We start from the raw sequence: 19775 nt of genomic DNA on the forward strand, positions 1-19775 counted from the left end.
GGGGATAAGTTTCAGGACTTGGATTACATTTAAAATACACTTATAAAATTCAGCTATATGGAAAAAGTATTAGGACACACAACTTTTCTAACCTCATATGCAGTTCTTCTTCAAAGTGTTACCACAAAGCTGGAGGCACACAAGTGTATTATGCAGTATGTACCTGTTCCAGCATGACAATGCCCCTGTGCACAAAGCCAGCTCCATAAAGATCTGCTTTACATGGGTTTGAAGATGTGGAAGATCTCCTGCTATGGAGCTCCAACTCAATTGGGATTAAGATGAACACTTCCCCCAGGCCTCCTTCTCTAACCTACATCAGCACCCGACTTTACTAACTGGCTGAATGAATCTACATAAAAATCTTTGGAACATCTTCCCAGAAGAATGTGGAATGGGATGTTCAAAAAGAAGCACATAGCAATATAATAAGCGAGGTAATGAATAAGTCCTTGAGAACTCACACTCGGCCTGTGTGTGTGTGTGTGTGTGTGTGTGTGTGTAAGTGTGAGTGAGAGTGTGTAAGTAATAAATTTACGCTGAAACGCTCCCAGCGTTCCCGAAACCCCCCGGAGGCACAGCATTCTGTCTCCTGTCGCATGAACTGCGGTGTAATTGGTAGCTCATAAGACGCTTTTTGACACACACCTATTTAAAAGCCTGACGTGTTCCTACACACATCTGCAATTATAGATCTTTAATCCCTGGACAATCTTCTGACAGATCCGTTCATCATTCCGACGATCACAGAGCAGGAGATACAGAGAGACGTTTGGGAAGACACATGAAACACACCACACAGGAAGTGTGTATGAGTCGCAAGAATGACTGTGAAAAAGTATTAGAGAAGAACCGAGAAGATGCTGAGGAGACAATGAGAAGAGGCTGAGAAAACGCTGAGGAGATGCTGAGGAGACAATGAATGGACGCTGAGAAAATGCTGAGTAGATGCTGAGGAGACAATTGGAAGACGCTGAGAAAACGCTGAGGAGACAATGAGGAGATAGATAGATAGATAGATAGATAGATAGATAGATAGATAGATAGATAGATAGATAGATAGATAGATAGATAGATAGATAGATAGATAGATAGATAGATAGATAGATAGATAGATGTCCTGTAGCTTTCAAGTCCTGTTTCAAGACGGCGCTTTGACCATCTCTAGGCCGTCTATCAGGCGTACAATCACCTCTGCATTTTCACGTCTTTTTTAATGAATAGTTTTTACTTTTGTGTTTTTTTTATATCTTTACCTGCAGATAATCTATTCAACTGCATAATCCTGACACTATATTAATACAAAGCAGACTACAGTTACAAGAAAACTCAACAGGCTAGACAGACAGAGAGAGAGAGAGAGAGAGAGAGAGAGAGAGAGAGAGATGAAGAGAACTCACACAGATGAAGGAAACAACTTGTGAGGTTTAATCCCATGACTGAAGATTACAAAACCTGTGATAATGTTTCCTCTTTCTTTCTGTGTGTGTGTGTGTGTGTGTGTGTGTGTGTGTGTGTGCTTCACCGATGTTAAAGTATATTAAATATAAGCCTTTGGACTGTTTGGACATGATACTTTTTGCAAGCATGTGACATCTTTATCATGACCATGAGTTTATACTGCATTAGTGTGAGAACAGGAACAAAGCACCATGTGAGGTACAGTATACAGCTGGGTAAGTTTTGCCTGCATTATATCTGTCTTGGTAATAAACAGAGAGGACATACTGACCTGAAGACAGAGAGAGAGAGAGAGAGAGAGAGAGAGAGAGAGAGAGAGAGAGAGAGAGAGAGAGAGACGCAGTGCGCACAGTGCAGTATTTCACACTACATTTACATCGACAGCCTGATCTGCAGGTTCTGTGTCCAACCGACCCTGAGCAAGGATCGTATTTCTGATAAAGATCTCACAGGACATCAATATGGCTTTGTTTTTCCCTCTTCAACAAGTTCCGTTTCCTGAACTTACTCCGAACTCACGAGAGAATCTAGAAACCTGCAGTACAATAAACTGATTCTGTTCTATTTTATACATAAAATGTACTTATGTATTATATTGATGTATTATAAGTACACTATGAGTATGTATTGAGTATTAGTTCGGTATGAGTATGTATCATAAGTGCAGTATGAGAGCTCTATGTATCATAAGTGCAGTATGAGCGCTCCATGTATTATAAGTGCAGTATGAGCGCTCCATGTATTATAAGTGCAGTATGAGCGCTCTATGTATCATAAGTGCAGTATGAGCGCTCCATGTATCATAAGTGCAGTATGAGAGCTCTATGTATTATAAATGCAGTATGAGCGCTCCATGTATTATAAGTGCAGTATGAGCGCTCCATGTATTATAAGTGCAGTATGAGAGCTCTATGTATTATAAATGCAGTATGAGCGCTCCATGTATTATAAGTGCAGTATGAGCGCTCTATGTATTATAAGTGCAGTATGAGCGCTCCATGTATTATAAGTGCAGTATGAGCGCTCCATGTATTATAAGTGCAGTATGAGAGCTCTATGTATTATAAATGCAGTATGAGCGCTCCATGTATTATAAGTGCAGTATGAGCGCTCCATGTATTATAAATGCAGTATGAGCGCTCCATGTATTATAAGTGCAGTATGAGCGCTCCATGTATTATAAGTGCAGTATGAGCGCTCCATGTATTATAAGTGCAGTATGAGTGCTCTATGTATTATAAGTGCAGTATGAGCGCTCTATGTATCATAAGTGCAGTATGAGCGCTCCATGTATTATAAGTGCAGTATGAGCGCTCTATGTATCATAAGTGCAGTATGAGCGCTCCATGTATCATAAGTGCAGTATGAGCTCTATGTATTATAAATGCAGTATGAGCGCTCCATGTATTATAAGTGCAGTATGAGCGCTCCATGTATCATAAGTGCAGTATGAGAGCTCTATGTATTATAAATGCAGTATGAGCGCTCCATGTATTATAAGTGCAGTATGAGCGCTCCATGTATTATAAATGCAGTATGAGCGCTCCATGTATTATAAGTGCAGTATGAGCGCTCCATGTATTATAAATGCAGTATGAGCGCTCCATGTATTATAAGTGCAGTATGAGCGCTCCATGTATTATAAGTGCAGTATGAGCGCTCCATGTATTATAAGTGCAGTATGAGCGCTCCATGTATAATAAGTGCAGTATGAGCGCTTCATGTATTATAAGTGCAGTATGAGCGCTCCATGTATTATAAGTGCAGTATGAGTGCTCTATGTATTATAAGTGCAGTATGAGCGCTCCATGTATTATAAGTGCAGTATGAGTGCTCTATGTATTATAAGTGCAGTTTGAGCGCTATATGTATTATAAGTGCAGTATGAGTGCTCTATGTACTATAAATGCAGTATGAGAGCTCTATGTATTATAAGTGCAGTATGAGTGCTCTATGTACTATAAATGCAGTATGAGAGCTCTATGTATTATAAGTGCAGTATGAGTGCTCTATGTACTATAAATGCAGTATGAGAGCTCTATGTATTATAAATGCAGTATGAGAGCTCTATGTATTATAAATGCAGTATGAGTGCTCTATGTATTATAAATGCAGTATGAGTGCTCTATGTATTATAAGTGCAGTATGAGTGCTCTATGTATTATAAATGCAGTATGAGTGCTCTATGTATTATAAATGCAGTATGAGAGCTCTATGTATTATAAGTGCAGTATGAGTGCTCTATGTACTATAAATGCAGTATGAGTGCTCTATGTATTATAAATGCAGTTTGAGAGCTCTATGTACTATAAGTGCAGTATGAGTGCTCTATGTATAATAAGTGCAGTATGAGCGCTTCATGTATTATAAGTGCAGTATGAGCGCTCCATGTATTATAAGTGCAGTATGAGTGCTCTATGTATTATAAGTGCAGTATGAGCGCTCCATGTATTATAAGTGCAGTATGAGTGCTCTATGTATTATAAGTGCAGTTTGAGCGCTATATGTATTATAAGTGCAGTATGAGTGCTCTATGTACTATAAATGCAGTATGAGAGCTCTATGTATTATAAGTGCAGTATGAGTGCTCTATGTACTATAAATGCAGTATGAGAGCTCTATGTATTATAAGTGCAGTATGAGTGCTCTATGTACTATAAATGCAGTATGAGAGCTCTATGTATTATAAATGCAGTATGAGAGCTCTATGTATTATAAATGCAGTATGAGTGCTCTATGTATTATAAATGCAGTATGAGTGCTCTATGTATTATAAGTGCAGTATGAGTGCTCTATGTACTATAAATGCAGTATGAGTGCTCTATGTATTATAAATGCAGTATGAGAGCTCTATGTACTATAAGTGCAGTATGAGTGCTCTATGTACTATAAATGCAGTATGAGAGCTCTATGTATTATAAATGCAGTTTGAGAGCTCTATGTATTATAAGTGCAGTATGAGTGCTCTATGTACTATAAATGCATTATGAGAGCTCTATGTATTATAAGTGCAGTATGAGTGCTCTATATACTATAAATGCAGTATGAGAGCTCTATGTATTATAAGTGCAGTATGAGTGCTCTATGTACTATAAATGCAGTATGAGAGCTCTATGTATTATAAATGCAGTATGAGTGCTCTATGTATTATAAGTGCAGTATGAGTGCTCTATGTATTATAAGTGCAGTATGAGTGCTCTATGTACTATAAATGCAGTATGAGTGCTCTATGTATTATAAGTGCAGTATGAGTGCTTTATGTACTATAAATGCAGTATGAGTGCTCTATGTATTATAAGCACACAATTATTATTATAATACACTATTTATATACCCCACAGAACTGCACTCCTGGCAAACATTATCTCCCTAATGGGCAGCGGCAACGACTTCTGGAGTGGGTGCTGCACCTGTTGCTTAGCACTGGGCATCCAGGTATCCATCGCACCATCTTTTGGAAGCCATCTCGCCAAATGGATATAAAAAAATATGTTGAAACATGTCACGGATGCTCAAGTCTGCACCCCACGCCAATTACCATACGCCCTCCCGGAGCCATTGTCTTGGATCAAGGAACCCAATTCACCTCACGGGTTTGGAAAGTGTTTTGTGACATGTTGGGGATTTATGTCAGCCTCACATCTGGATACCACACACAAGCCACAACCCTCGAACCTTGACACATGCCCCTAATTGACGAGAAACCAGGTCTGGACCCTATCTTCTTTTGAGATCAGTGGTCCCCCAGCTTATATAGTGCAATCTATGTTACGGTCATGTAGACAGGAGGGGGTCAACTCCAATAACTTGTGGACTGGGAGGGGTACGGAACTGAGAAGCAGCGTTTGGGTAAACCGGGAAGATATTTTGGACCTGTCACTGACCGAGGACTTCCACAGTAACCATCCTGACCAACCAGCTCTCTGAAACCTGGGAAGGACCTGTAGGAGAACACCTACAGGTGTTCCTAGTAGGGGAGATTCTGTAACAGCTCCCATTGCAGTTCCTTCTCCATTTAACAAGAGGGAACCTTCATCAAAATTCTGAACACCTCTGGGTCAAGGGTCACTTCCTGTTTGTAGCCTTCTTATGCTATGCTAATGCCTCAAGTATTGTGTTTTTGTTTGCATACCAAGCTGTGTTGTTCACATACCAAGGCTATACTATTGTGTTTCAACCTTTGCCTTTCCTGACCACTCTTTCGGTTCTGTGTTTTGTAGATTCGTTGACTTCATGGTCTGATTGTATTGTGTACCGAAGTTCCTGCCTGTTCTTTGACTGCATCCTGGATTCTGTTCTTTACTCTTTAATAAAGCGCACATGGATTCTTCTCCACCTGGTCCCAGGAATATGACACAATTATGAGTAATTATGAAAACTCTATGTATTATGTGTATGAGTACAAGATGAGTGCTCTATAAATCCAGTACAATTAATAATTATAAATAAATATAAATAAATTATAAATATTTAATAATTTTCATGTTATATTAGTAGTAAAATCTAAAAAAAATGTTTGTGTAAAGCAACAAAATATATCAATTATATTAATATAAGTATAATATATGATTATGAAACAATAATAATAACAATAACAACAATAATAACAATTTATTATTATTATTATTATTATTATTATTATTATTATTATTATTATTGACAACTATTAATAAATACCACCTGCTACAAATTACTATTCACCTCGAGCTCTCGAGCACTCAAGGACACACACACACACACACACACACACGCACTGTATCATGCGCTCTCTCTCATAGCGTAAAGCGCGCTCCCATGGCCGGCTCAGGCGCGTTCCCGCATGCGGTCCGGAGCGCGCCGCAGTCCCGTGATGCGACGGAACAGTGCGTAACCATGACAACAGCGACAGCAGCAGCCGCAGGAGCAGCAGCCGTGCTTTTATTCCTCCAGTGCACGGAGATTTGATCACACACACCCTCACACTCGCTCACACACACTCACACACATACATACGGACACTAACAGAAAAACACGCGCGCGCACAGACACACTCCATCTTAATGCCCTAGGAGCGGGACGGAACCGAGAGGACGGAACCGGGGACAGAAACAGGCAGGTGTGGACCGGAGGTTCTCGCGGCACAGGTGAGGCATCACCACCGATTGACTGATGGCAGCGCGAGACGTAGTTCACCCGCGTGCGTTTAGGAGGCTCGTTGTGTGTGCATGGCGCGTGCTGCACACACACACACAAACACACACACACACACACACACTACACACACACACACAGGTTGAAGATGAATAATAAGACGCAGGAACAATAACTCAACGTGTGTGTGTGTGTGTCTGTGTGTGTGTGTGTCTGTGTGTGTGTGTATACAGTAAACAAGCCTAGACCAGTAATTTCATTGCACTATTCACTCTTCCATGTGTGTGAGTCCCACACACAAATAGGATTGTGTGTGTGTGTGTGTGTGTGTGTGTGTGTGTGTGTGTGTCATATTACACCTTGAACACAATTATAATATATATATGTGTATGGGCTTAATGGAACATTGTGTAGTTCAGACAATCTCTCTCTCTCTCTCTCTCTCTCTCTCTCTCTCTCACACACACACACACACACACACACACACACGCATACAGGTAGATGATTAATAAGAGGCACGAGCAATAACTCTTGTAACTAACACAGGCATGGGTGTGTAGTTCAGAGATTTCGAGTAGCTAGAGGAGATGAGAAGATCACACTGGTTCTGCAGTAGGTTGGTTCAATGGATGGGTTTTGTGATGTAAACTCAGAAGAAGTGCTGCTGATGGTGTTCAGTGTGGAGAACATGAAGTTACCTCCTGGGGACAGATGAGTGGCTTTAACATGTATATGGTGTAAGAAGCAGCCTGGAGCATCTGCTCCTCCACTGCCTAATCCAATCAAATAATATAACTATCATTACACAACAGATCTAGCATTACCACACAATAGATCTACAACACAACAGATCTAGCATTACAACACAACAGATCTAACATTACCACACAACAGGTCAAGCATAACAACACAACAGATCTACAACACAACAGATCTAGATCTTCTCCAAACTGTTCCTGCACACAATTGTATCGGAAGTCGTTGGACGCTGTAACAAAAACTTTTCCCTTTGCTTGAACTAGGATCCCGTTCCAGCATGACAATACCCTTGTGCTCCATGACGATCTGCTTCACATGGCTTGGACTATATGGAAGATCTCCTGCTCTAGAGCTCCAACCTTTGGGATGAATGTGAATGCTGAATGTGTATACACACACTATACACTCAAACATTTGTGGTGACTATTAGATTGATGTCCTTTTTTTGAACGTCCCAGTCTACATGTAGTCTCCATTAGCCGTTATAATAAGCTCCAGTCCTCTGAAGACTAGATTTTCCTGGAGATTTATGGAGATTGATTCATCCACAAGCATGTCATTAAAGTAAGGTACTGATGTAGGTTCATCCAAAAGATTTTCAGTAGGTGTTGAAGCTCTACAGCAGGAAATCTAAGCATATCTTCCAACCCATGGAAAGCTGATCTTCATGGAGCTGGCTTTGTGCATTCGTGCTGGACCAAATTTGGGTCTTCTTGTTCAATTGAGTTAAAAATTTAATGCGAAGACGTCATGTACAATTGTGTACCTCCAACTCAGTGGTTGGGAAGAAGAACATCTGGGTGAAAAAAGTCAGGTATCCCAATACTTTTGTCTAGATTGGGGTAACTGTTTCGAATTTAGTCTACATGGTTGGGGGTAAAGTGTGTTTAGGATACAGTCAGTTACTCATACAGACGTTCCCTCATACATGTATCATGAGATACATGTATCTCAGAAGAAGATACATGTATCATGAGATACATGTATCTCATGATCATGTCCAATTTGGAACAATTTTAATATTTACTCGGTTTAATTTCTTTCTTTTTCTCGAACCAAATCCTGCATGATTTTGACTAAAACAAAATGCACATGTGTAAGCACTCACATACTCACACATCTACTTTCAGGTCATGTCTTGTCTTGCAGGGAACCCAAAGATCACCAGAGGAAATTGTCTGGTGGCATTTTGCTTTATGTCCTTGGCATTTACATCCTGATGCTTAAAAAAACACATTGGTTTTGAGTAGTTCGAAATTAAAACAACCATTTTGAATAAAGCAGCGATGGCGAGTCGGGCTGAATTTCTACTGACCTGTCCGTGAATCATCCCAGGAGAGGGCAAGAGTTGTTGCTAATGCTAGCGAGCTAATAACGACACGTACAAACTTCCTAAACTAAAGCCCTACTTCAAACAAGGTTTCAGTCAGACAGAATGGAATACAGTATACAAAATACACAAATATGGAGGCACAATTGTACAGGACGTCATTGGGTCTTGTAGCATATATATTTCCCTTCGCTTGAACCAAACCCAAAACCTGTTTCAGCATGATAACGCTCTTGTGCACAAAGCCAGCTTCTTGAAGATCTACTTTCCATGGGTTGAAAGAGGTGGAAGATTTACTGCTATAGTGTTCCAACCCTATTGAGATGAATGTGAACCCTGTCTGAATCTCCACTAATCTCCAAAAAAACCTAGTGGAACATCTTCCCAGAAGAAGCTTATTATAATAGCAAATATGGCCTAAATGTGATCAGATCAAGACCTGAAATAAACCCATCTGATGATAAAGAAAATGGTAAAACGGGACCCTGTAGCTCTAATATTCACAGCTTTCAGAGAAGCAGTATCCACATGTCTTCAGAAACATCTCATTCCACAGTTAATCCCCATTTGCTGCTATAATCAGCTCCACTCTTCTGGGAAGATGTTCCACTAAAGATTTTGTGGAGATTCATTTAACCACAAGGGTGTTAGTAAAATCAGGTACTGATGGAGGTGAGAAGTTGAGGAGGCCTGGGATTCAGTCAGCGTTCACATTCATCCCAATGGTATTTAATGAAGCTTGTTGGAGCTCTATACATTAACAGGAGAGCTTTCATATCTTTTCAGACATTCAAAGCAGATCTTTATGGAGCTGGCTTTGTGCACAGGGGCATTGTCATGCTGGAACAGGTGCACATGCAACCAAATCCAAAGACGTCCAATACAATTGTGTGGTATCAGTTTGGAAAGGAACTACATATGGCTGAAAAAGTCAGATCTCCCAATACTTTTATCTGCAATGATCTTCCTAAATGAAAGAATCCCAGAAGCACCTGTAGCAGGTATTCCGTGTAATCTCTCGGGTTGGTTTCACGAACATCACACCTATGACTAGACACTGTTTGACTTATAGGTCATTTAAAAATAACTGAATTAAGTTTATGTACCTATAAAGAGTCTGATAGCGGAAACGGATTCCATTTGCTTTGTCAAATTACTGACCCTGAAAAGTTCAGTCAGATAATGGAAAATCTCCCACTCAGAGTTTGTCATGTTCACTAGTGAGACTAGTGAGATAAAACCTCAATGAGTTTAAAATCTTATCCTGTGAAACTTTCTCAGTGGTTATCGTGTAATGGTGTGGTCTATTTGTAGCTTGTGATGGTGTGCAATGAGCAAAGTCATTACTCTAGTCTCTAGTCATTACTAGAGACTCAAAGCACTTTTGTACATCGCTCTGGATAAGGGCGTCTGCAAAATGCCACAAATGTAAATGTAAAATGTAAATGGTAATGTGGTTATAACATGTCTTTAGTTAAGATGCTTTTGGTTAAATGTGTCTGATGTCTGTGGTTATGTGTGTCTGTGGTTATGATAAAAAGTGTCTGTGGTTATGGAGAAACGTGTCTGGTTATGATGAAAAGTGTCTGTGGTTATGGAGAAACGTGTCTGGTTATGGAGAAACGTGTCTGGTTATGGAGAAACGTGTCTGTGGTTATGAAGAAACATGTCTGGTTATGGAGAAACATGTCTGGTTATGAAGAAACGTGTCTGGTTATGGAGAAACATGTCTGGTTATGGAGAAACATGTCTGTGGTTATGTTGAAGTGTCTGTAGTTATGATGAAGTGTCTGTGGTAATATTGGAAAGTGTCTGTGGTTATGTTGAAGTGTCTGTGGTTATGTTGAAGTGTCTATGGTTCTGTTGAAGTGTCTGTGGTTATATTAGAAAGTTCCTGTGGTTATGTTAAAGTGCCTGTGGTTATGTTGAAGTGTCTCTAGTTATATTGAAAAGTGTCTGTGGTTATGTTGAAGTGTCTGTGGTTATGTTTAAAAGTGTCTGGTTATGTTGAAAAATGTCTGTGGTTATGTTGAAAAGTGGATATGGTGAAAAGTGTCTGGATATGCTGAAAAGTGTCTGTGGTTATGTTGAAGTGTCTGTGATTATGTTGGAAAGTGTCTGGTTATGGTGAAAAGTGTCTGGTTAAAGTGTGTTGAAAAGTGTCTGGTTATGTTGAAATGTGTCTGTAGTTATATTGAAGTGTCTGTGGTTATTTTGGAAAGTGAGTGTGGTTATGTTGAAGCGTCTACAGTTATATTGAAGTGTCTGTGGTTATGATGAAGTGTCTGTGGTAATATTGGAAAGTGTCTGTGGTTATGTTGAAGTGTCTGTGGGTATATTGAAGTGTCTGCGGTTATGTTGAAGGGTCTATGGTTCTGTTGAAGTGTCTGTGGTTATATTAGTAAGTTCCTGTGGTGATGTTAAAGTGCCTGTGGTTATGTTGAAGTGTCTCTAGTTATATTGAAAAGTGTCAGTAGTTATGTTGAAAAGAGTCTGGTTACAGTATGTTAAAAAGAGTCTGGTTACAGTATGTTAAAAAGAGTTTGTTTACAGTATGTTAAAAAGAGTCTGGTTACAGTATGATGAAATGTGTCTGGTTATAGTATGTTGAAAAGTGTCAGTAGTTATGTTAAAAAGTGTCTGTAGTTATGTTGAAAAGAGTCTGCTTACAGTATGTTAGAAAGAGTCTGGTTACAGTATGTTAATACGTGTCTGGATACAGTATGTTAAAAAGTGACTGTGGTTATGGTGAAAAGTGTCTGGTTACAATATGTTGAAAAGTGTCTGGTTACAGTATGTTAAAAAGTGACTGCGGTTATGGAGAAACGTTTCCGTGTTTTTTGCTATAAAATGTCCTTGATTCTGTTAAAACACTTGCTTTTTTAATGATTTAAAAGTGTTTAATTCACAGTGAAATATAAACCTGTTAGTAGAGACAGAGAGCTGGAAAGAATTCCACCTTCACCAACAGGTTAAAAATAGAGCTGAGTTGGCTGAATTTAGAGCACGGCGGTGAAATGGATCTTCTTCCTGCTATACATCCGTCATCTAGAGCACTTCCTTGAGAGCGGGTAGAGGTGTGTACGAGTTTTAAGCACTCAGGCTTTTGAATGAATGAGGTGGTTCATTGCAGCAAAGTCCCATGATCTCTCTCTCTCTCTCTCTCTCTCTCTCTCTCTCTCTCTCTCTCTCTCTCTCTCAGTCATGTGATTTATATAATTCTGCCTTCACGGGCATGCTGGATCATCGGATCAAGAGGGAGATGCAGAAATCTCTGAATAGCGGCTGTAGACTAGTGGAATGACGCTGCACTTCTTTCACCATAGGTGGGTTACACCGTCATGTATTGACGATCATCTATGCTGTATTCCGTTTTCGGGATTTTACATTATTTAGGATGGAGAAGAATTGGCCATATAGAGTGGATTTAACTTTGTGTGTGTGTGTGTGAGAGCAATCTCTCCAGAGACAGTCCTCCAAATGCTACAGCGAATAAGTTGTTGCTTTGTCGATCGAAGCTATATTTAGCCGAAGACATAATGAGCTTGAGGAATGAAACAGTTCTGGAGCTCAACTCATTTGTTTTAGGGTTTCAGTATCGAGTACTGCTCATCAAACCAGCATTCCCAGTGTGACAGACGGCAGCGCATGAACTTTCCTGGGTTCACTCTTTATGGAAGCACTATGGCAGGCTGACTCATGTATAAACACTTCCTATGGTGGGTGGTTTCTGGCCATAAGCACACACCTGCCATGTGTCTTCTCCTACTGGAAATGAGAATTGTTCATTATTATCCACTTTTTTCTATAACAATTTCCTGCACCATGCAATTCTGGTAATTCAATGCATAAGAGTTTCCACCTTATTGGTTTCATTTTGAACCTTGTCAAAATTTCTCCAATTATCCTTAAGGTTCTCTGTGTTCATCCCACCCTACAAAACATCTCAGTAGATGAAGTCTTTTTTTGTGTTTATGCACTTGAGCAGAGTGAAATGCTTTTCTTCAAAAATTCCTAGCTTGTGGTAGCTTTGTGGTTAAGAGGTTGGATTTCTAATCAGAAGGTTGGTTGCACGCTGCCACTGCTTGATCAAGACCTTTAACCCTAAACTGCTTGGTTGCATAAATAATATATTATAAGATGTTCTGCAAAAAGGTATGTGCCGAATGTAAATGGGTCGGAGCTTAGGGTTGGCCATGAGCAAAAAGGGTTAAGGACCTTGCTCAAGGGCCCAACAGTGGCACCATGGAGGTGCTGACCTTCAAAATCAATACCTTGAGCATTAACCAGCCTTTTTACCAGTTTCCCAAAGCGTTAACCATTGAGCAGGGTACCATCCTGGAGATCCAAAAGAGGCAGCATGGATGTGCTGACCTTCTGATAATTACCTCAAAGGTTTAACTATTGAGCCAGGGTGTTATCCTGGGCCTTGCTTGAGGGCCCAACATTGGGACCATGGTTGTGCTGATCTTTGAATCAGTAACCCTAAGCTTAGCCACTGAGTCAGAGTATCATCCTGGGCCTTTCTTAAAGGCCCAAAATTGGCACCTTGGAGGTTCTGACGACCTGATCAGTTTCCCAAAACCTTAACCATTGAACCAGGTTATCATCCTGGGCCTTGCTTAAGGGCCCAACAGTGGCACCATGGTGGTGCTGACTTTCTAATCAGTAACCCGAAGCATTAACCATTGAGCCAGTGTATCATCATGGGCCTTGCCCAAGGGCGCAACAGTGGTACCTTGGAGGTGCTGACCTTCTCACCAGTTTCCCATAGAGTTAACAATTGAGCCAGGGTATCATCCTAGGCCTTGCTCAAAGGCCCACCGTTGGCACCATGGAGGTGCTGATCATCTAATCCATAACCCAAAGGGTTAACTATTAAGACAGGGTATCATCCTGCTCAAAGTCCCAGCAGTGGCTCCATGGAGGTGCTGACCTTCTGATCAGTAACCCAAAGTGTTAACCGTTGAGCCAGGGTATCATCCTGGTTGAAACCCAGGTTGCTTTGGGGAAAGAATAAATAGCCCATGTCTGAACAGTGCCTTGTGATCACCTTCTCAGTGTCTTCCGCCTCTAACATGAATTTCGCTCAAATTCCAGCACACCATAAGCACTATGTGTAAATGCTCCCTGATCCCGGCGCTCATTTCAGTTTGTTTAGTAAATCGTTTTTTCCTTAGAGACGCCACATTGCAGGAAGTAGAGCGCGCTGAAAATAAACAAGTTTCCGCCTGCTTGTGTGTCCTTTCAGTTGTAACATATACAACGTCACAATCTCTACTGAAATCTGGAAATAGAAAGATCCTAGATGGAAATTCATGAAGTAGAAGTAGTATTACTTTATGTTAAACTAATGTTCTGGATAATAACTAATATTTTGTTCGCGTATGTTCAGGTCCATATTTCCCAGTTTTCCCTAACAACAACTGTTGCTGGGGGAGGGGGTTGTAACCACTTGAAAACGTTCAAGATTTGTGACAATTTGCCACTAGTTCAGTGTGTCTTGTAAAAATAAATGTTGATTACATTCTTCACGTGAAGAAGCTAGCATATAGCTGGTGCCCATATTGCCCAGTTGCCCAGCAACAGCATTTTCTTTCACCTGAATACGTTATGCCACTAGTTAACATGTCGCTAGTTAGGTGCGATTTCATCATACTGGATATCACATTTTACATTCTGGTGTCCACATGCTCCGGTTGCCTAGCAACAGTGTTTCCGTTAGTCGTACATACTTTCACAAGTTTCGCTCGTGAACATCGTGCCATTTTTTCGAAGTCGCAATAATGAACGCTCACATTCATCCTTCTGAGCTATCATATATCCGTCTTCCATGTTTCCCTTGTTGCTTAGCAACAGTGTTTAAATTACTTGTAACTCTGTGAATGAAAGATTCTGTAAAATATGCCGCAACTTCTGTAGTATGTTATGTTCAATAATCTTGGTTCGCTTTCTAGGGTCACATCATAATCATTTGCTAGCTAAGTCCTACAGGTCTGGATCCCAGTTACCTAGCAAAGGCATTTTAATCATATTGTTTTAAGCGTATTCACAATTTGCCAGAATCCCCATGCACCCCCATGATGTCACAATATTGAAGTTTGTAACCCATTAAAAGTTCACAGTGTAGCAAATTCGAGGCTTCACTGGACATCACTGATCCACATCCTAATCCTCAGAGGGTTCTGACCTTCATTCACCAGCCTTCATTAATCACAGGCTCTTGACCTCAGCATGCTCTCAGCCTTCAAACAGTTCAGTTTTCTCATAGTTTATAAAAAAACCTCAGTGTGGTTCCTGAAACACCAGGTACGAGGGACAGGGCTTGGAAAACCCAGCAAATACTGTATACGCCAAATTCTTTCCAAATAAACAAAAGCTTCTGTGAAGAGAAAAAGTGCACAGGTAAGAAGAATGACTAACGAGAACAAACCAAGAACCAGGACAGGAACCATTGACCTTATAAGGAAAACAGAATGGGGCAATGGATAGATTGCGCAGGTTACGCAAGAGTATAATCAGCTAATGAGTCTAAGTAATGAAATATGAGATTATCACGAGGAGAAAAGGAACAGAACAAAGAAGAGAAAAATACATTTTTAGATTCTTCAAAAAAAACCAAACTTAAATTTTCTTAAATTGTCCTAATTTTAATTATTCTAATTACATTATCATTGTCATATTTATTATAAAAAAATTATATACATAGGACATTTATTTGAGCAAAAATGAAGCAAAATATGAATAAATGAACAAAAAAAAAAAGAATAAAATAAAAATGAATAAAATAAAATTAAAAAATGTAATTGATTTAAATAAATAAATAAATAAATTCATTTATTTATTTACATTTAAAATAGAAAAAAAGTTATTAAAAAAATTTATAACTAAAAGAAAAAGACAAATGTAATTCAAATTCATTACAAGAAAAATAAACTAAATTTAATTGAATTTAAGAATAAATAAATACAATGAACACTTGAATTCAGTAAAATGTAAAAAAAGAAAAAATGAATAAATTAAATGAGATCATCTGTCAGATTTGCAGCTTTTACTAAATGAATTCAAGGCCATTGTGGGCAATCTTCATCATGCAGTGCAACTATAAAAGGATAAAAATAACACATTGCTCTTTTGGCAAGTTCCTATGGTATAAGACGAATTAACAACATTTAATGGCGACGTTTTAGGAAAATAGTCAACTTCAGCTTTATTGAACTACAGTAACCTACACTTCATCATCTCACTGCTCGTTATTGATTGTTTTCTTTTACCAGAGTGACACAGTGGTGTTGATTACATCGATTATTACGTCTGATGAGGTTCATGACATCGTGATTTCTGAGTAAAGCCGAGAGGAACGCTGTGTACTAAACATCACAGAGATGCTGATGTAACGTGCACCATGAAGAAGTGATGGATGGAACTAATAAAGTACACAGAGTACATGCTCGAGGGTCAAAGCAAAGAGTCTCTCGTACACACCCACACACACACACACACACACACAGCCTATGGGAGTGTAAGACCCTCACAAAAGAATGAAAGCATCGGTCACTGGTTGCGAAGCCGCAGAGCACCTTATCGATCGATCGTGGACGCAACCTGAGAACGTAGTGGTGCGTACATCAAGAGGGATTTTATTACAACATTTATCCACTTAAACACATTTGCGTTTATTTACATTCATAACGTTTGTCTACAGCCGCACGTCTACCCGGGAAAGATCTTTTCACATATCATGTAATGTGAAATCTGAGCCAGTTTACAGCAGATGCTCCTCGCTTTCACACTCTGAAGAGCATCAGTGTTGAAGCAAGTGCACCATTAGAGTATTTGAGTCGAAGAACCAACCCCCTGCTTACATACTCCTCCATTTACATCTTTATCATATGGAGAAAGAGCTCGACTTCTGTATACACATGCACAAGAACCCAAACTCCACTCACACTCTCAGCAGAACTGTGAGGTTACACTCGTTCTCTCACCACAGCTTCTCATCTAATACTTTTCATGTTATCTGCTTTTTATGATGAGGCCTGGGGTGCAGATCTACCATTCCATAGCACATTTAGTGCCTGGATTAGCAAGCTAGCTCCATTCATCCATGGAGGGGTGGATGAATGGATGGATCAGTGGGTGTGACAGACAGACAGACAGACAGACAGACAGACAGACAGGCAGGCAGGCAGGCAGATAGATAGATAGATAGATAGATAGATAGATAGATAGATAGATAGATAGATAGATAGATAGATAGATAGATAGATCAGTGGTGGGGGTTTGGTTAGATAGATAGATAGATAGATAGATAGATAGATAGATAGATAGATAGATAGATAGATAGATGATAGATAGATAGATAGATAGATAGATAGATAGATAGATAGATAGATAGATAAGCAGTGGGGTTTTGGATAGATAGATAGATAGATAGATAGATGATAGATAGATAGATAGATAGATAGATAGATAGATAGATAGATAGATAGATAGATAGATAGATAGATAAGCGGTGGGGTTTTGGATAGATAGATAGATAGATAGATAGATAGATAGATAGATAGATAGATAGATAGATAGATAGATAGATAGATAGATAAGCGGTGGGGTTTTGGATGGATGGATAGATAGATAGATAGATAGATAGATAGATAGATAGATAGATAGATAGATAGATAGATAAACCCACACGCAGAATATTGTATACTGTAGGTTCCTGCACTGTCACTGTTTTTTTACAGCTTTCCCATGTTTTTATTAGTATTAGAGTTCAGATGTGATAAAATGAGAAAACGAAAAAAAAAAAATACAAAGCAATGGTTCTGGTCTCGACCACAGTCCACTACAGGTTCAGGTATTTATTGCAGATATGTGGAGCACTACACAGATAATCAGCAGCAACATACCAATCATATTTTTCATTTCTCAGCAGAGCTCACACAAGCAACACGGGATGAAGAATTCTGTCTCGTCTTCATGCCTTTTCATACGGGCTTAAAAAGTGCTTTCATAAAAAATGGATTTTTGCTAAGAGCATACAGACTTTGCATTCTTGCTCTCATGCTAGACTTCAATTCTCTCTGCTCCGTGTTCCGCAGTACGGCTCCTTCAGTGTCGTCAGGACGGACATCAGGGTTTTTTTTTTCCTCCTTTCATCATGGCTGGTTGTGAAAACACGGCCAGTACACGGTGGCACTCTGTGGCTCATAAATATTTGATGAGTGATGAATGATGACTGTGCCAGAGTGAATATTAAATACAAAGGTGTAGAAGCAGGATTTCCTGGACACCGTTGTCACAGTCATGAATGTAATGAGGACATGAAATGTAACAGTGATGCTCAGGAGGGCAACAGACACCATCCTTCAGCTCCAGGAAAGAAAAACACATTTCTTTTCCAGTTTTAGTCCATTATAGACATCTGTCTGTCTGTCTGTCTGTCTGTTTGTCTGTCTGTCTGTCTGTCTGTCTGTCTGTTTGTCTGTCTGTCTGTCTGTCTCCCTCTATTTGCTCCTATAATAATCTCTACTCTTCTGGGTAAATGTTTCAAGATGTTCTGTGAAGATATAGCAGGGGATCTAGCACACGGAACCATGGAAAGCAGATCTTCATGAAGATTGCTTAGTGTGCAGGAGCATTGTCATGCTGGAGCGGGTTTGAGTCTCTTATTTAAGTGAAGGGAAAATCTCCTGCTGCAGAATCCAAGACGTCCGATACAATTGTTGTTCTTTCAAATTTGTGGTAACAGTTTGGGGCTGGAAAAATAAATCAGGCGTCCCAATACTACTGTCCATATAGTGTCCATACGACCTGTCTGTGATGTGATGTCATGGTTGTCAGAGAGTAGGATGAGCTTTCAGGCCTTGGTCAGTCCTTGTGTTTGCTTGTTTTTCTGGAAGATATACAGTGAACTCATGATGATGAATATGGACGTGAGTGGATGTGGGACAGAGAAGAATTGATTAGGGAACAGATCTGGTGCGTGATGAGAGTGAAAGAGACAGAACGAGACAGAGAACGTCAGGGATAATTACAGATAGAAAATCGGAGTCTGTGCAGATCACCATGGTTTCCTGCTAAGATCTCACAAACGCGTTTAAAGGAAACTACGCAGTTTAGATCGAATATATAGAAAAACGTACAGTAGGGTCACGTTTATAGCTTGAATTAGCATGTTTTGCGGATGTCTATTTAAAATCGCTCCACATTCACACAGTCAGGTTGCACATTTGGACCGATTCCGTCTCCTTCGCTTTCAGCCAGAGGACAAAACGACGAGCCGGGTTACTCGGGGCAAATGCTGCTACCTTGGCCAACGGTGCTCAGTCTAAATGTCACCGCACTGCTGCCGTGTGCCAGGCTGGATCATCGCCACCGCAGCAATATCATCATCATCACAAACACCAGTGACCTTTATGCGATCACGATCGCCGCTCGGCTTCCTGCATGTGTGTGAGAGAGAAAAACTTGCTTAGAGCTCCGGGAAAAACTAGATAAATGGATCGAGGTGTCAATCATGGACTTTTATTTTCACAGGAGACTTCTAGGAGCTCAGACTTGGACAATATAAACATCACTATAGGCCCTGTGTAAGCAAAAGCAACAGATCAGCATTTGACCTTGCAATTCCAGAATTTAACTGTGTACCACCAGGAGTACCAGGTGTCCTATTCCTTTACTTATAACGTCAAGAGGAACAAAGACTGGCAGTTATAGGTTCAGAAACCGAAAGCCTGACAGTACCAGAGATGTAAGACAGCATTTAACCTTATAGGATTATTTTAAGAAGTTCTGCTGCACTGAGGTAAAAAGAGTACTGTAAGTGTAAAAAAATACTGAGGTACTAAAGTGTACTATTGTGTACACTTTAGTACCTCAGTATTTTTTTACACTTCAGTACTCTTTTTACCTCAGTCATTTGTACACTTCAGTACTCTCAACACCTCAGTAATTCCTTCAGTATTTTTTATATTTAAGTACTCTCAACACCTCAGTATTGTTTACACTTCAGTACTCTCTAAACCATAGTATTTTTTTACACTTAACTACTCTCAACACCTCAGTATTTTTTTTATTCAGCACTCTCTAAACC

The 19775-nt window shown here is 39.8% G+C and overlaps 2 protein-coding genes across 3 annotated transcripts in view; one reads left to right on the plus strand and one right to left on the minus strand.

Moving 5' to 3' along the window:
- Nucleotides 1-11681, minus strand: part of LOC124392409 (collagen alpha-3(IX) chain) — a 44226-nt gene extending 32545 nt beyond the window's left edge. Inside the window, exon 1 of one of the 2 annotated variants that reach the window (XM_046859412.1) lies at nt 11640-11681. The gene's annotated coding sequence lies outside the window, so the exon portion shown is untranslated. Of the gene's footprint in view, nt 1-1400; nt 1450-11639 lie in introns of those variants that run through there. The other variant, XM_046859413.1, reaches the window with a different exon arrangement.
- Nucleotides 6270-19775, plus strand: part of fam135b (family with sequence similarity 135 member B) — a 75010-nt gene continuing 61504 nt past the window's right edge. Inside the window, exon 1 of the mRNA XM_046859415.1 lies at nt 6270-6584. The gene's annotated coding sequence lies outside the window, so the exon portion shown is untranslated. The remainder of the gene's footprint in view (nt 6585-19775) is intronic.

This window comes from Silurus meridionalis, chromosome 10 (genome assembly GCF_014805685.1).
Source record: "Silurus meridionalis isolate SWU-2019-XX chromosome 10, ASM1480568v1, whole genome shotgun sequence".
NCBI lineage: Eukaryota > Metazoa > Chordata > Actinopteri > Siluriformes > Siluridae > Silurus > Silurus meridionalis.